General features: G+C 49.2%; 1 protein-coding gene across 9 annotated transcripts in view; it reads left to right on the forward strand.

The window, feature by feature from the left end:
* Positions 1-17,787, forward strand: part of Pitpnm2 (phosphatidylinositol transfer protein membrane associated 2) — a 138,482-nt gene that overhangs the window by 45,824 nt on the left and 74,871 nt on the right. The window contains exon 1 of one of the 9 annotated variants that reach the window (XM_041649144.1): positions 13,586-13,832. The exons of 7 other annotated variants lie outside the window; for them this stretch is intronic. The gene's annotated coding sequence lies outside the window, so the exon portion shown is untranslated. Of the gene's footprint in view, positions 1-13,585; positions 13,833-15,774; positions 15,901-17,787 lie in introns of those variants that run through there. One more of the 9 variants, XM_041649145.1, reaches the window with a different exon arrangement.

The following is a 17,787-nucleotide window of genomic DNA, read 5'->3' on the forward strand; positions in this document are numbered from 1 at the left end:
ATGTTGCATTGAGATAGAATCCTGTAGTCTTGACTTCTTACTCTGGTATCTGTCGCCCAACATGATGTTTTCATGTTATCCTCATAGTGTGGATCAGTCCATCATTCCTTATTTATGGCTGAGTCATTGCATCATATGAGCAAACCCCATTTGGTGGCCAATGAGTTTTTAAAGGATGACTCTACATCTTAATACAGTTATGAGTTAGTGAGGGGACAGGGGGATGGGCACACTGGTGGGGAATGTAAACAGAAGCAGCTTCCCAGAGGCTCTCGGGGATCAACTTAGAGGCTGAACCTGGACTCCGGGTCTGACAACCTCTCTTACACAGCTGGTTGTCAGGAACACTTATGAGACCTGTAAAATGGGGGTCTCCCAGGTTGTCTGGAGGTTGTCATTTTCTCTTTTCAGGACTCAGGGAGACCTTGCAGGTCGTGAGGACAGGGCTCATCCAAGGCAGACACAGCTGTGCCTGAGAAGGCCACAGCAGGAGGCAGGAGCCCCAGAGCCTCTTCAGTTTCTTCTTTGAGGAGCAGATCTGAGGCCTGGAGGAGGCTTGCAGGCGGATCCGGAAATTGAACCCAGATTAGAACCAGTGTGATTGATAACAGCCTAGGCATTAGAGGAAAGGCAGTTAAATATTTGTTTAATCTTGCTCTGATTGTCTGTCTTTTCAAACAGTGACTGCTGACCGTGTTTATGTCCTGCCGCAGTGCTTTCTGGAAAATGGGGTCCTTTTATTCACAGGAAGAGCCCCCTTCTGCTAGTTCTTAGTCCAAAGGTACCACTGGGGTCTCAGACACAACCCTCAGCTTCATGAAGTGATCTGTCCATATCACCATCCATACAAGCTAAATGCTGACTAGGGGGCTACCCCACCCTAGGGATCCCTCAGCCTCTAAGACAAAGTGAAGGAACAAGGAAATCAGAGAGATACCTCAAGGAGTGCCTCTCCGACTGGTGCCTGACAGAAGCCAGTAATTGCATTGAGTTCCCCTTGCAACCCAGCCACCCCCAAGATGAGTGAGAGAAGAGTATACTGCTGTGTACATGGTCCCAGGTTGTAGGTGGACAGGATAGTGTGACTCTCCAAGGTCATGAAAGAGCCCAGATGGTGGCTTGTCTTCTGTGAGAAACTTCAGGCCAGCAGCCAGGCTTCTGTGGGCTGGGGTCAATAGGAAGGTGCATTCCTGCGTGAGTCAGCATGGCCCACCTAGTGCTTGCTTTGCATGTGGCATGCCTGTGTGCCAGTTTCAGTAGCTAGAACTGGCTCTCTGAGTGAGTGGTGTGCCAGTTTGAGTCTCATTGATCTCAGCCAACTTTCACCACACAGGGGAAGAGTTCCTTGTACCCTGAACCATGGAGCTCCAGGTGGAAAAGTTAGATGTATACATCGGGTTGCTTCTTTCTTCTCATGAGTGGTGTAAGAACAAAGTGGGGAAAATGGATAAGCCTCAGCTATGTTCTCCTGTGAGACCAGGAGGCTCTGGCAGCTGGCAGCTGATGCATTTGTCACCTGGGTACTATACTTCTGAGTGGCTGTAAATTGCACACCCCACGATGTGGCACCTGCTGCCGCAGGTCACTCAAGCACCTCAAGCAGGTGGCCTCCTAATGAAGTGGCTCAGGACAGGGACCCTGCTGTGAAGCCAGGCACCTCTGCAGGTGGTGAGGTGGTCAGATAGAGAGAGGAGATGCTCCTGGCTGTTTCTGTAAGGCCACCTATAGCTGGGCAGCCAGGCCTGGCAGCAAGGGAATGACTGAGAGTGATCCAAGCCCTTCCTGCTTCTCGGCCACCTGTGTGCCTATGACCATGTCCACCACCTAGCTCAGTACTAGGTCTCTCTGCCCAAGGAAGCTGGACAGGGGCCAACAGGAATCTTTGACAGTCATGGAGGATGGAGGTAAATTAAGATACCTAGAGCAGTTGCTGGGTCTTTTAAAAAATATTTATTTTTGTATGTTTGTACATGTGTATGGGGGGAATACAGAGTCCATGACACATGGGTAGAGTCAGTTCTCTATCATATGGGCCCGAGGGGTCACCCTCAGGTCCCAGGCTTAGTGGCAAGTGCCTTTATTATGGAGCCATCTTGTTGGCCCTAAACTACTGGCTCTTGAGGAGCAGTCCTGTAACATGGCTGTATGGCCAGCCAGGCCTCTGACTCCCTTGGAGCCCAAGTTACCCAGAAGATTTTCATTGGGAACTAGCCGGATTAGATCAGACACTGGCTGGCCTTTAATGGCCAACAGGACTCAGGCAGTTGCCTTCTCTGGGCTTTGTGTCTGTGTCTGTAAAGAGATAAAATGCCTGCCTTCAAGGACTGCCTGGAAGATGAAAGGATACAGGTAGGATCAAAGGTTGGCGCACAGTGTGGCCATGCAGGTGGCCTGCAGGGTCCTGCCTCCTGCCTCCATGGTCATACCCGTATGTTGTCCCCTCCCACATCGAGGGGCTGACCTGTGTGTTGCAAGTGAAGTGTCACTTTTAAGACAAAATTATAAAAGACAGAGGAGCTTTCTCTGTTTTTTCTCTTGCTTCATTTGTCCCTGAAAGCTGCTGTCCTGTGGGGACTATGGAGAAGCTCTCTGGAAAGTTCTGGAATTATGGTGAGATGCAGGGGTAGATTATGACCATCAGCCTACACCTGATGTCAGTCACATGAGTGGGTTCTTCAAAAGTGGCCCTTCATGCCCTAGCAAAGCTTTCAGATGACCATAGCCCCTGCCCTGGCCAACTTATTATGGCTGCTGAATGACCCAGAGCACAGCCACCAGCCAATGTAAAGTAGTGAATGGTTATTATCTGAACCATTATTTAGGGTGGGTACTGTTTCACACAGCCATAAGATCTTGCACGGGGCTCTGTGCCTACCAAGTTCCTTTTCTCCTGGACTGAGGCATCTTCGTATCCAGGGCAAAACTGTTTTATTTTCTGCAAAGGTGCCTCTTGGTGGCTCTGATGTGTATCTGCATGTCTTGGTGGCCATAGCAGGGTTTCTGTAAACAGCCTTGCTTTGCTGTATCCATGGTCTGGAAGGGCCCAGCGATGCCCCTGCTTCATGGTCTGTATCCAAGGGCTGATGAGGCTGTGAAAGATCAGCCTCATTCTAGAGCAGTGTGGCGGGGACGTCTCAGACTTGTCTGATAAATGGCAGTACCGGGGTGAAGCAGGGATGTCTGGACCCTTGTGAATGTGGAGGGAAAGTCTGTCCTCTCCACTCTATGTTCTGCTCCCTCTCCCTCAGCTTGACCTGTTGGCCGCCTGAGATGCCAGCCTTGCTTCCAGGTTTCTCACTTTGTTCCCCAGCCTACACCAGGAGGAAAAAGGACCTCAGATGGAACTTCGTAAAAAAGTAGACAGCTAGATAGCATCGTCCTTTTAGGTGCCCCTCAGCCTCGCTGGGGAGGAATCGTGACTTCTGTTTGTCACTTTCTTGTTCACAGAAGGAACCTGAAAAAGACAAACTCTAGTGCTCTCAACGTACCAAGGTCCTGCCACCTGTGCTCACTGTGCATGTTTAAAGATGGCTTAGAACCAGCCAGCCAAGACACTGTGACCCCGTGTGCCCACAGCGGCAGCCCTTGAAGGCTTCTCTTACGTGTCATCTGTCTTGAGCCTTTCATATATGCTACACATTCTCTTAGCCATGTCTGAATACCTGCTATGTTTTTAGGACCGAAGGAGATGTAGTTCCTATTTTGTCTTTTAATTAGTCAGAAATGGACATATAAGCAGCATGCCATTAGTGATCAGGCTGACATTAGTGACCAGGGCGAGGGAGACAAAGGGGGAACACAGAGGCCAGATGAGAAGGACATTTCCAGAGAAGGCAACATTGTTGCAGTGACACTGCATATGAGTCCTTGTGCTTCCTGCCTCTCCTGCTTTAGGGCTTACTTGAAGGGCATCTTGTTAGAAATGAGCCTGTTCCTTATCCTCTTTAGCATAAAGAGTAACCTTTTCCCTCAGTTTTTCAGAGGTTTGTTAGAATCACCTGTAAAACTCCTTTGGCGTGGTGCCTTTGAAGGGTGGTAGTGGCAAAGAAAATCTTAGCTTATCATATAAGTTACTTTGCATTTGTTTATTTAAGCTCTATATTTCTCTGCCACTCCCACCTTAACCCTACTTCCAGTCCACCTTCTAAAGCCAACAGCCAACATTTTAAATGCCACCAGTGTGTTAGGTGTATTTTGAGCACTGGGGATTGATCAGGAAGCCACATGAAATCCCTGCCTAAAATATATGCTTTGATCATTGTGGTGGTTTGGATGAGAAATGCCCCATAGATTCATATATTTGAGTATTTGGTCCCTAGTTAGTAGAACTATTTTGGAAAGGATTAGGAGGTGTGGCCTTGTTGGAGGAAGTGGGGGTGGCCCTTGAGTTTTTAAAAGTCAAGACAGAGCCGGGCGATGGTGGCGCACGCCTTTAATCCCAGCACTCGGGAGGCAGAGGCAGGCGGATCTCTGTGAGTTTGAGACCAGCCTGGTCTACAGAGCTAGTTCCAGGACAGGCTCCAAAACCACAGAGAAACCCTGTCTCGAAAAATAAATAAATAAATAAATAAATAAAAGTCAAGACAGGCTCAGTTTCTCTGTTTCTGTCTCTCTCTGTGTATCTTTATCCCTCTCAGTCTCCAGCTTGTGGATAAAACGTAAGCTCCATCACCACTCCTGCCTCTTCACTGCCATGGTCCCCACCATGCTCATAATGGACTCATCCCAATTTAATGTTTTCTTCTGTAAGTTACCTTGCATGATGTCTCTCCACAGCAATAGAATAGTGTAAACGCAGGAAGAAAAGTACACGAGGGAAGGGAGTAGAGAGAGGTTTTAGATAGGGTGCTAGGAAAGGGCATCTCTGCAGACCTATATAAATTTGGGAAGAAAGCAGCAGCAACAGGGGCAGTGGTCCTGGGATAGAAATATGCTTAGCACGTTTGAGAAACAGTGAGACTAAACAGAACAAGAGAGGAAAGGCCGTAGGAAGTAAAGAGAGAGCCAGAGAGCCATCCTGGGGGACTCAGGTCATGGTGAAGACTTTGGACAAGATTCTGAATGTGAAGGGGGTCCTGGGAGGATTTTGAGACAGTGACATTATTTCCTGTACATCTACATCTTAACTTGCTCACTGTGGGGCCCTGGAGCAAGAGGGTTAGAAGGACCCACTTAGAAGTTCTGTTTGTAGCGGCATATAAATCGCCCGCTGGCAGTTTCTAGGTATTCCCAGGGACTTGCTTGGAGGGCAGTCTAGCACCATCCCACCAAGTTGGAAGCAGCTTCCCCTCCTGCTGTGCACATAGAATCTTCCACCTATGTGAAAGACCCTTGTGTCTGTGGTTCTCTGGGGTCTTGGAAAACCTCATAAGCCAGGGGTATGGAGATCATCTCTTAGCACCCAATCCTGGCTCAGAGGGAGTTAACTGTATGCTGTATTAACCTAAACAGCTAGACTAGGAGAATGCAGTATGGAGCTCTCAGTCCTGACCCTGGGGAGACTCAAGATGCACCAGGCCTGTCCCGCCATCCTGTGGGGTTCCCAGGAGATGTGCTCTGAGACCTTTCCCTCAGGCTTCCCGAGGTTCATGCAATCCCCATGTCAGTCAGGGCTGTGGAAGCAGTTGAGGTCAGCCTCTGCCTGCTCCAGGCTCCTCTGTACCTCGGTCTTTGCTTCTTCTGATACGCTATGGAACAACGTTGACCAGCTTGAGCCTGGAGGAGTGGAGCAGAGTTTAAATCCTGTTTCATCACCTCTTAGCTGTGTGACCTGGGGGCAAATTACTAACCTCTTTGCAATTTGGTTTCTATGCATGTAAAATATAGAGCAAAGGGTCAAATCAGTTCATCTGCATGTTGTGAGCCTCAGTAGTGTGGCTCAGGGTGGCCCTGCTCCTGGTCACCCTTGAGTGATTAGCGTTACATGGTGGCTTTCTTGAGCTTTCTGGGATGGCTGCCCTGATCCTCTTAAGAAGAACATTCCTGCATGATGGGGAGATTATGGTCCTAATCCATTTGTCCTTACCATTTATGACTTGACCAGGGCCCTGCCATATGCTGAACACTGTGTGTCATTTATGTAGTTCGTGAAAAAACCTGAGAGATATTTACTAGGAAGTCCCCATCAGTGTAGAAGGGAGCCCAAGCCTCCGAGGGATGATGGAACTTGCCAGGGCCCTCTAGCTGGTTTACGGCAGTGCCAGCCCTTGGCAGTCAGCTCAGAATGGCTTTCCTCCAACCAGAAAGAGCCACGGGGCTGGGTGCTTATCATGAGCAGGCTGGGTTCTGGGTCTCCTGTCCTTGCTTGTGGTGCCCCCCTCCCTGGCCCCAGTGATCTTCCCTGCCTCTCTCTGACTGTAGATGGTCAGAGAGAAAACTGTCTGTAAAAATACAAATAAACAAAAGAAGCAAATTATGTAACATCTGGGGCTATGCATTCCAGAGAGAGGAGATGGCCAGTACGAAGGCCCCTCCGTCCCTCCTAGACAAGGTGCTTTCTGGGCCTTCACAGCCCTGCCTGCCCTCTGGCATTTGGCATGCCATAAGCTATCAACGAAACAGGAAACCTTGGCCCAGGAACACTGGGCAACACAAGGGTAAGAGAGGGGCCTGCAATAGTCACCATGGAGTGGCTGGCACTTTTGTATTTCCAAATGGCACTTGAAAAGTGGCCTTCTGTTGTCTTGTATTTTTATAAGACATTTTAATTTTACACATACTGTAAACTCTTCCACGCTGGTCATTTGTAAGCACATAGGTCAGTCACATGGACTGTATTTACCATGCCATGTGGTATCACTTACTCAGCCTGCTTTCAGAATTTTGCTTGTTTGTTTATTTTTTTTGAGACAGGGTTTCTCTGTGTAGCTTTGAAACCTGTCCTGGAACTCGCTCTGTAGACCAGACTGGCTTCAAATTCAGAGATCCGCCTGCCTCTGCCTCCTGAGTGCTGGGATTAAAGGTGTGCACCACCACTGCCCAGCTTTTCAGAATATTTTTATCTGTCCAACAGATACTCTATCCATTGATAAATGCTGTTCCTTCCCATACTATGCTGTCTGTGGATGTCCTTCTGCTGGACAAGCCACGGAGTGGCTCACAGGACATGCGACCTTTTGAATTTGGCTTCTACCACCAGGCAACATGTTTTCTGGGCCCATCGATGTTGTTGGAGCAGACATTTTGAAACAAGCTGTGTGTCTGTGCAGTGTCATGAAGTGATGCAGGAAGGGGATGAGAAGGTGAAGCCCCTCCATCTGTACTCAGTAGGTGGCAGTGACTCCCGCTGTCTCTGCTTGGGCTCAGCTCTGGGTGCTAGATAGGAGCACCTAGAAATGCACAGACCCTGCTCCACACTCCATGCTCCCACAGCTCCATAGCATCCTGGGCTGAGTGCCTAAGTGCTGCTCATCCCTGCCTTGCCTCCCATTTGTGAAATGGAAAGAGTTCTCTGTGCCTGAGTCAGTTAAGGGCCAGCTCTGTGTTCCAGTGTGAAGGGCGCGGGGGCGGGGGGAAGGCTGGTGGTGATTCTTACACTGGGATTGTCTTATTTATTAAAAATTAATCGAGGGGCCTTGATGCATCCGGACTTGAGAGAAGCTGACAGGTCATGTGGTCTCTGAAAGCACAGGGCTGGTAATCCGTTTTAAAAACATTTTCTTCTTCTTTTTAATTTAATGGAGGAAATCATTAGCTGGAGATTGGTAGCACTGATTTATTTCTGTTTTGGGGGGGCAGGAGAGAAGATCGCCTCTAATTGCCGCTTGTTCTAGAAATACGCCAGCCAGACATTCCCATCAGCTGGGACTGCTGGTTGGAGGTAGGGGATTGCATCACATCTTCTTCCCTTCAGACTCCGGGAGTGGCAAGGGGCTCTCTGGGTGCAGGTAGGTGGCCCTGATGTCGGCAGCAGATTTTCACAATAGTAGCAAAGCTGCTTTTGGTGCCTCGATTCCTCAAGTGAGCCCGAGTGGAGTGCACTGTGTAACGCTGGGGGGGCGGGTCTCCCAGATAGTCCGTGTTCAAGACTTCATTCCCAGGGAAGCAGGAGCAGGACCCCCCATCTGGGAAAAAGGACTATGTGCCTCCTCTGGGGCTTCATCTGGTTCCAAGGGGAGGCAACTGGGTTCACCCTAAAAATAACCAAAGATGCAAACAGCCACGAAGTGCAAATGTTTTTCCTGTCTGTGGCCAGATCACTTAAAGGTACAGCTGTCCTCTGCTGCCACAGTGCTCATTTCTCCTAGAGCAGAGAGTAACTTTGAGGTGACCCTTGAGCTTTATAGGATCCCCAAGTTGAGGTCTGCCTGACTCACAGACCCTGAGGACCCAGCCCAAGACAAGGGGTGCAGGCAGACCCAGACAAGTACGGTCATATCATGAAGCCTCCTGGATTCGAAGGCAGGGTCTTCTTGTCTTCAATTTACAAGTCTGTCCAGCTCAGAAAAAAAGATGAGTAAAGTAGTTTTGAGAGAAAAGATGGCTGTAAATAGCTAGGCAGGATGTGGAAAAGGTGAGAGGTGAATTGCCTCCAGGGTTGTGGGCCCCGCTGCAGAGCAGGACTGAAGGCCAGCCCTCAGCCTACCCTCCACAAGGCTCTGCTCCTTGGGTGGGATGTGTGTTCCAGGCACTTCCGGGTCTCCCACTCTCTTCTCTGCCTCTCTCTGTACTGGTGGCTGCCGCCTGAGTCTCCTAGGCATCTTTAGATGGCGGCTGGGAGTCCTGCATCGTGGCACAAGACTTTAATTCTAGCATCCAGGAGGCAGAGATAGTAGTTCTAGGCCAGCCAGGGCTACATGGTGAGACCCTGTTTCAGAAATAAAACAAATACACACTGTAATTAGGATTTCTTAGTTCTCTAGAAAGTTCTCCCTGGATACGCCACATCTGAGAAGAATACCTTAAAGGGGCTAACCATATGAGAAGAGCCATAGTGAAGTGTGGGGAGAGTCCTGCCACACTAAATATGGCCACACCTTAAGGGTGGTGGGCTTGGGCTTCAGGGCAAGTGGCTATGTAATTGGGTAGGACCAGGAAATCAAGTCTGCATCTAACGCTGGGCCTGGCAGAGACCTGCGAAGTGAAGTACTAACTTGCAGCTCCTCCATCCATCTACTGTTGTGCATTCAGTCATCCTGCCGTCCATCCGTTTCCCATTCACCTGCCTGTCCATTCCGTAATCCCTCTGCCTGAGTACTCACCCATTCTTCATCCATTCAGAACATTTGCTCAGTGCCTGTTGTATACCAGGTATTCTATGCATGTACCCTGGGATACAACTATGAATACAGCCGCCTAGAAGCCTTCATTCTAGTGAGGTAGACAGTTTTTTTTTTAAATTTTTTATTTGGTTGGTTTTTTTTTTTTTTTTTTTTTTGAGACAGGGTTTCTCTGTGTAGTCCTGGCTGTCCTGGAACTTTATCTGTATACTAGGCTGGTGTCAAACTAACAGAGATCCACCTACTAGATTAAATCCCAAGTACTGAGAACAAAACCCTTTGCTACCCTGCCCAGCATGACAAGCATGAGAAAGGAACATGCTGCAGCACGGATGGACTGCTAAGTGATAGAAGTCAAGCATAGAAGGACAGTGGTGTAATTCCATGCTGTAATGATGCTGCCAAGTGGTCACTGGAGTCAGAGTCTTAGAGACAGAAGTAAAATGGAAGGTACCAGCATGGGGTGGGAGAGGAGTTAGCGTGTATGAGTGTAGATTTGGTTTAGGAGATGAAAAGGTTATAGAGCTAGTGGTGAGGGCTGCATAGCCATGTTAATGTTCTCAGTGTCACTGAACAAAGCACTTACAAGCTATCAGGATAACAAATGTTAACATTTACCTCCATTTGGAAAATAAAAACAGCGAATAGTACATTGTATGTTAGGTAAGGATTGATATTATGAAAAAATGAGAGGATCAAGGACAGGAGTCGGGGTTAACTGAGTAAGTGGTCGGAAGACCCAAGTAAAATGGACTTGGGCAGAGGCTAACAAGAGGAGACCGTGCCAGCATAAGTGCCCTGTGGGAAGAGGTGGACCCCAGTCTGGACAGCAGGGATAAGGCAGGGAGGCCACTTGGGGTTTTGAGCTGTGGGAGGCAAGATGTCCCTACAGGTTTGCGGTGGGTCCCCTGGGCCTTCTGCTCCTGGAGCTTGGGAAGCTTGGAGGCAAGGGAGAGCTTTGCAGGAAGGGAACAGACCTGCCCTCAGCAGCACCTGCCAGCTCAGGATAGGAAAACAGTCGCCCCCAGTGTACAAGCCCCTCCTGTAGAAGGCAGAGTACTGTATGTGACCTGCACATGTCCTCCTGGACACCTTACCCACCTCTCTAGGTTACCTGGAGTGCCAAACACTCCGTAGAACTTCCACACTGCACCATTTCCACAAAGAGCCGTCCCACAGTGACACCATTCAGGGAATAATGTCGAGAACGAGTTCTGCACATGCTCAGTACAGACAGGATTCTTTTTCCTCAATATTTTCATTTCAGCCTGTAGTCGGCTGACTCTCTGGATGTGGAAACCACAGAGATTGAAGCTAGCTGTGGCTATGTTTAAATTTGCCCCATTTGTTGCAGTCTTCATGGCCACATTACTGTTGTCCCACATATGCTAGGCAGGATCAGAGTGTGGTCTGGGATCATGTGAGACCATCTATGCACTGGGAACAGATACAGGGGGGTTGGGGGGGGGGGCTCGCTGAGCAACTGACCCTCAGCCTAGCCCAGAACCAAGGTTATACTCTGCATAACCAGACAGGGTTCTGCCACTGCATGGAGATGGTAGGAAAGTTCCAATCTCGAAGACATTCCAGAGATGACCTCAGGAGTTGCTGGGGGAGACGAGGGAAGGCAGTGGTTCTAGAACAGGGCAGAGAGGAGGCTCCAGGTCAGAGGTTCAGAGACTCTTGTCATTATGGAGTCTAAGGAGCCTACTCCCCAGCTGCTGTCTGTCTGGTTCCCTGAGAGCCCCACCACATACCCGCTGTCCTTCTAGACAGTCCCTGAGCCAGGCTGCGGACAGACAGATCCCCACACCCAGGCAGCTGAGGTAAGTGGAGGGAGAAAGGGGAAAGACAGAGGTTGAGGAGATAGGCCATTATTTCTTCTACTTTTATAGCTGACCTGTCCTTGGCAATCATCATAGCTCCATGTGAATCTTTAATTTCATTTACAAATAAATGTGAAACCAAACGAAAGTTTCTATCTCCCACTGATACTAGCCACATTTTGAGTCTCAGTGGCCACTTAGACCTGTGGGATAGCAACGACTGCCCTGGCTGGTGCAGGCATAGAGTGTGGCAATCGCCATACAGTGTTGCGTTAGGCAGCACCTTGTCTCTGGAGCAATGCCATAAGATAGAGACCTGAGAGGCTAAAGAGGGGAACACTCACCAGTTTACAGCCAGGAATGCTGGTGGCATTGGAACCTAGCTTCATCTGTCAGAGAAGGCATGAAGTGGGAGTACTTGTGAGTCCTCCTGCTCAGCTGGCAACTTCCCTGGGACAGAGGAGACTAAGGCTACTTGGAGTCTTCTGCCTTCATCACCATGTCAGATACGGGTGAGCTTTGCTTATTGGAAAGACAGGTGGCTAGACATTCCATTTAGGGTCTCTTGGGGCTTGGAAATGAAGTGCCCAGAGCACTTCCTCGGGTTCTGGGAGGCGGTGGAGGAATAAGAGGAAAACTCATGGGGGCTGGAGAGATGGCTCAGTGGTTAAGAGCATTGCCTGCTCTTCCAAAGGTTCTGAGTTCAATTCCCAGCAACCACATGGTGGCTCACAACCATCTGTAATAAGGTCTGGTGCCCTCTTCTGGCCTGCAGACATACATATAGATAGACTATTGTATACATAATAAATAAATATTTTTTAAAAAAAGAGGAAAACTCACACATAGAAATAACCCACATGTCCATCCTGTGATGTGTACATATGTACAATGAGGTCTATCTAATCAACAGAATGTTACTCTGCCATGAGGGAACAAAGCAGCCTGCATAGGGTATGGCATTGTATTAACTTTGAGAACATTTTAAGTGAAAGAAGGCAGTCCCAAAAGGTTGCATGCACTTTTAATTCCATTTGCATGAAGCACCCAAAGCAAGCTTGTCTGGACAGTAGATTAAGCCTGTGGTCAGGGAGTGGCTCACCCATGTGTCTCCTTCCAGGTGATGCAGATCTGGGCAACTAGATAGAGGTGGTGGCTTTACCACATTGTGGATATTCTTCATGCCACTGAAGTGCACGCTCTAAATTGATGAGAATGGTCAATTATGTGTTGTGTGTATTTTACAATAGAAAAGTGAGGACACAGTAGGAATCTGGGCAGTGAATGTGCTCTTTATAACGTTTTTCTGACTTATTCATATGCAGGGGCATTTTCATAACAAATTATTGTTGGGGGAGCTAGGAAGAAAAAAATGTTTCCTTGGCTGCAGGTTTCAGAGACAGGATGGGTATAGTAGTCCTCAGATGTTCCCTCAAGAGCAACAGGCGTGGGAGCACTGCTGTTTGCTCCATGCTCTGACCTAAGGTTTGCCAGCTAAGTGCACAGGGGAGATAGAGCATTGGATGCTGCCCCCACCCATGCTTCCAAATGGAGCAGGAAGGGACACAGTGTCCACAGCATCAGCTTTCCCTAAGTCTGCCAGCGTCATGGTGCCCCCAGAAGTGCAGCTTGGAAGAGAAAATGGTCTTGTCTCAGTTTGTTCCAAGGAAATGAAAGCACAGAGATGTGACCAGACTTGCGATGGCTCTGTGAGCTCCAAAGAGGGAACGAGACTCCAGCCCAGGCTCCTGCACTCCCCCAGTCACCTCTGTAGCACAGAGCCTGTGTGGGGCTGGGGGCAAAGCCGTGGGGTTTGCACAGCAGTTGTAAGGTTGGGAGTATGCAGGTGGGAGATACGGCCCAAAGTAGGCCTGGTCCAGGTGCCCATGCTATGGTTCCTTCTTTAACCAGCAGGTGCCCAGCAACCTCCCATCTTGGCTTCCTGCCTGGGTGGCTCTGGGCCACAGAAGCCTTCCTGTGGGTGGGCATCCCCTCCTTCCTGAGGGTGGAAAACTATGACTCAGGGTTTGGTGGCTGAGTTTTAGAAACAGGAGGCAAGGATAGAGAGGCAGTGCTTCTGAAAATCCTGGGGAGGGGACTGGGTCTCTGTTCCTGGGACTTTGACCTTGGGTTCTGAGAAAGCTGCATGAGGTTAGTGGCATGAAAAAGAGGCAGGTCCAGGGTCCCAGCTGAAGGGTAGTGAAACAACCTGAGAGAGGGGAAAGCTCTCTGGGCTTCTCTTTTCTTCAGGGTAACGGTAGTGGAGGACTGTTTTTGCCCACCGTCCAGCCATGCCCCACCCTGCCTTGGTGCACAGGCCAAGGCCTGTTTGGGGAGGTTGCCACAGCAGAACTGTGGGATTGGCTCTGCTGACGCCTTCCCCTGGCATATGGCTCCTCCGCCCGCCTCGAGCTCTGCCAGCGGCTCCCCTTTCTCCATGGCAACTTAGCTCAGTGGTCCCAGTGGAGGAGAGAGAATCAATTCTCCCTCCTTCCCGCCCTCCCGCTCCACTCCCCACCCCTTCCTCTCCTGCTTGCCTTCCTTTTGCCTCCGTTGTCCCTGTCTGGTGGCTCCTCATACAGCCAGGGGACTGTGTGCTGGCACTTCCAGGCATGAGCTGCCTGTAGCACTGCAGGCTGGGGGCGGCTCTCTGAGACCTGCACATGGGCAGCCAGCAGAGTCTACAGGATGGGGCTGCTGAGAGGGGCCCCAGCCAGCTCCTGCTGCGCAAGGCTCCAGCCCTGGTACTTTGTACCCCCTCCCTTACCTCACATTGGCTTCCTGAAAGGTAATTTTCTGCTTCTTCTTGAACATGTCTCAGCCTTAGGCTAGGTTTATTAGCTAGGAAGGCTCCATCTGGTCAAGGGTCTGTTTGCTTTCTCTCGGAAAAGCTGGGAAAGAGGGAGAGCTGCAGGGAGAGGCCTGGCCTGGCCTGCCGGAGCACTGCCTGTCACAGCAGAGCTGGGGTACACAGCCCCTCTCCTGAGTAGCCCAGCTCCTGTCTTCCTCTGGGGGCCAGAGACGGTGCGCTGCAGCACTTCCCGTTGTGCCTGTGATTGCTAGAGCACGAACAGCCTGCTTTCCTAGAGCGTGGTCGCACCAAGGAAAGAAGGAAATTTAGAGACGCTCACGTGCCCCCCAGCGGGCAGAGCTCTGGCTACAGGCTGCCTAGCTTTCTAACTGACTAGTCCTTAATCCTATGAAAATGGGCACTCAGTGTGGGGATGTTTATCCCTCCACCATGATTTCAAGAGGATGATGTCAGGAGACTCATCTCCCAGCTGACTTCAGGTGGACTGGTCCTGTGGGTATGTGCTGTGTCCATCTTCACACACCCTGATGCCTTGGGACTGCCACCCAGCACAGCTGCTTTCAAATGGGATTCGAAGAATGGTGGGGGAGCATTCTCCATCTCTTCCCACCCTGGGAAAGGCATTCAGAGGAGTTGGTGGTGTTGACCCCTCCATAGCCCAGCCCAGGGGACAGGCAGCTCCGCCTTGGCCCCTCCTTCCTGTGCAGCTGGCAGTGGAAAAAAAAATCCTTGGTTGTCAACAAGAACATCTCCTGTGTTGATGGAAAGTGAGGGCCGAAGATACCGGATTTAACACCCAGTTCTTAGAAGCTACAGGCTTGAATGGTGTCTGTGTGTAAGTCCTGTCTGATCTTTAAATAGAAAAGCACATACCAAGTGGCCCTGTCTGACTCATGGGGAGCATCAAAGTTTGGTGTGGTATCAGGGAATCCATATCCAACCCTGAAAGTGGTACCCAGCTCAGGAGACTGCCTGCAGAGGTGTTGAGCATTCAGGTGTGGTCCTGAGTTGTCAGGTGGTATGAGACCGAGGATGAGACACACGTTAGCTCGCCAGATGAATAGAGGATAGCAGACTCAAGATCGTGTTGATAAGTCAGGCTGTGGCCACCTGATTGTGCTCTGTTTTTGATTCTACATTCTCCCTGACAGATTGCTTTGTAATGGCATCAGAACCTCAACAGCAACTCAAGGCCTGTGTAGCTTTGTGGTTGGGTCTATCTCTCCCATTACCCCTTTCTTTAAAACTACAAGAGAGCTGCCATAGACTATGTTCCTAGTGCCTCCTTCCGAGCAGTAAAACAACCCTGATGAGCAGGACAAGGAGGTTGTGTGCCTGTAGGCGCAGCAGAGCTTCCAGGCTCTGCACTCCCCAAGACCCTCCTGGCATCTGGTGCTGTGCAGGCTTCCTAATGGCATTACCCATGTCTGGGGTTGTTGACTGGCTGTGAATTCTGATGGGTTTAAGAGCTGTTGGTGCTGGGGAGGCCGTGTGCTGGTTTTGTTTTGTTTGTCGGAGAATGGAAAATATGATATGACACATAAAGGCAAGCCCTCAAGTGCAGCTCCTTTCTCATCTCTGCTCTCAGCTTCTGTGGGAGGCTGGTCCAGTACTGCCGCCGCCACTGCTGCTATCACAGCAGGTCCTTCTGTCTTGGAGTCTTTCATGCTCCCCCAGGACCAGACAAGGACCATTCAGATCACTCATTTGGCAAACCCAGAAAGGACAGCCAGAGCTGAGCTCAGGAGAGGCAGGCTCCACCTCCATCCAACTGCTTGTATCCCAGGTAGACCCTGAGTGCCGCCCTCCAGCCCTGCCTCCTCCCACCCAAGTCCTTGCTTAGTGGATGCTCCCAAGTGTAATTGTGATTGCGAGATTGCACATAGCGCTGACTTACTTGAAAGCATCTTGGGGAGCTGCAGAGGGTGTGAGAGCAGCTTGGAGAGGTGGGAACCCTGGCTGCCGATGGCTTCAGCCAGCGAGAGTGTGGAAGGCTCATTCCAGGAAAACTGGAATAATCACCGTATTGGCTGGCTTTCAGGCGGTGAGTGGTTCTTCTTTAATTTGACAGGAGCACCAGAATTCAGGGAAGGGATGGCGGGAAGCTGGGGGAGCCTGTGCTTTGTGCAGACCTCATGAAGCCCTGATGCTGTAAGGGTCAAGTTTGATGCATTTCTCCCGTGCTAGGTTGACCACCAGGCTATGCCCAGGCGAGACAGGCAGCTCTGCCCCTGTTCAGAATTCTGAGGCTTAGGACAGCATCTGTCTGGGAGGCTGAACCTCTGTCCCCTCTTAGGACACCCTGTCCTTAGCTCTTAAAAAGTCTCTTGGGGGTATTTACTGAATGACCTCAACTGTGCAGGAAGAAGGAAGTTCATGAGTTAAACATTCCCCTGTGTTCTTGTGATTTCCTTGAACACATACATACATATGTATGTACACACGCTCACATCTTTGTGCACTTATGCACGTGTATACATGACCGCACACATGCAGCACTTATTCAGGCTATTCCCGAGTATGCACACACATACACATGCATGTGCATATCCACATGTACATGAGCATGAACCACACACAAACACATGTGCCCCTTCTGCTAGCAGGAGCTCATGTATCTATTGACATTCTGCTCATGCTCGCATGATCTTAATAATTGTTTCCAGCACTGCAGGATCACGCACTTGTGCCTTTACTCATTTTTTTCAGCTCAGTCTTACCTGAGTAATGCAGATTGTCCTTGTCCACTACTAGAAAGAGAGCCCACCTTCTCCTGTCCCTCTCTCCTTATCCTGTATGACAGTGTTTGGGGATTTACAGAGATTGGCATGTTCGTCTGTAAGAGAAGCATGCAGCTGCTCACTCACTGAAGATCTCTGGCCCCAAGAGAAGGGGATTATCAGAGAGAGACTGATAAGCTTAAGGTGTGCTGAGATGCAAGCCTCTGTGAGTGGTGTGTATGTTCAACTGTCTGGGATGTGTGCATATGTAGAATACGCGCATCTGAGAGTGCATAGCTTGTGTGGTTTGTGATGTGTGTATAAATGTGGGGCATATGCTTGCATATGTGTTTTTTGTTTATAAATATGCATGTAAATGTGTAGCCTGTGAAACATTTACATTATGTGTGTATGTGAATGTGTGGGTGCATACATTTATTTGTGTGCATATATGTGTGGTCTGTGTATGTATGTGAATTCACTTGTGTGTAATACCTGTGATGTGAATGATTGGAGCTATGTGCATGTGTATATTTGGTATTTGTATGACTGTAGTGTGTTATGTAGAGGTATGTGCTTGTATATGGCATGTTCCTGTATATTTGTGGCATGCGTAGTGTGTTGTGTGTTTGCGTGTGAGTTATGTTCAAATTGTGTTCATGTAGTATGCCCATTGTATTTGTAGTATATGTGTAGTATGTATATCTACAGGGCTCTGTGAAAGTGTGTTGTTTGTGGTGTTATGTGTGTGACTGTGAAGGTACAAATGTACATATGTATGGTATGTATGTGGTTTGTTATATGTGAGGATATATATAAACATATGTGTGGTATGTGTATGTATATACATTATGTATGTAGGGTATACCATATTCTGTACATGTGAGTGGTGTACTTATGTGTATAGATGTGATATGCTATGGATAAAGTATTTGTGTTTGCATTGAGATTTGTGCAAACGTGTGTATGTGCTCATATATGTGTAGTGTTCTGTGAGAATGTGGATATTTATGTGGTGATTCATGTATGTATGCTTGTGACGTGTTTGTGTGTTATATAAATATGTGGTGTGTTTATATGTACATCTACAGTGCTCCTTTTTGGATGTCTGGGCACCCCGGCTTCCTCTCCCTTTTCCATTTCCTGGCTCAGTTTCCTGAGAAGCTCTAGGCAGATGTGTTTGATATGACTGTCCTGGAGTCTTACTGATC

Source organism: Microtus oregoni, unplaced genomic scaffold (assembly GCF_018167655.1).
Source record: "Microtus oregoni isolate MIOR12 unplaced genomic scaffold, Mior012 000003F_ref0000135, whole genome shotgun sequence".
NCBI classification, from domain to species: domain Eukaryota; kingdom Metazoa; phylum Chordata; class Mammalia; order Rodentia; family Cricetidae; genus Microtus; species Microtus oregoni.